The sequence below is a fragment of the Pteropus alecto genome, unplaced genomic scaffold (genome assembly GCF_000325575.1).
Source record: "Pteropus alecto unplaced genomic scaffold, ASM32557v1 scaffold61, whole genome shotgun sequence".
NCBI lineage: Eukaryota > Metazoa > Chordata > Mammalia > Chiroptera > Pteropodidae > Pteropus > Pteropus alecto.
Window position 1 is genome coordinate 645,931 of NW_006434835.1, and position 222 is coordinate 646,152.

Genomic DNA, 222 nt, shown 5'->3' on the forward strand with positions numbered 1-222 from the left:
GCTCGTCGTATATCGTACTCGTCGTTATTGTTGTCATCCTTTTCCGCGTCTTGCATTATTCGACTATTGTGACAATTCATTTGATGATCTTCTGCAAAGAAAATAAAAAAAAGGGACAAAAAAGAAAAGAAAAGAAAAAAATGGCTAGAGCTTGAAGTTTAGTTGCAACAGCATGGACAGCAAGTCAACGGCAAGTCACACCCTGCTCCCCGCACGACAGGA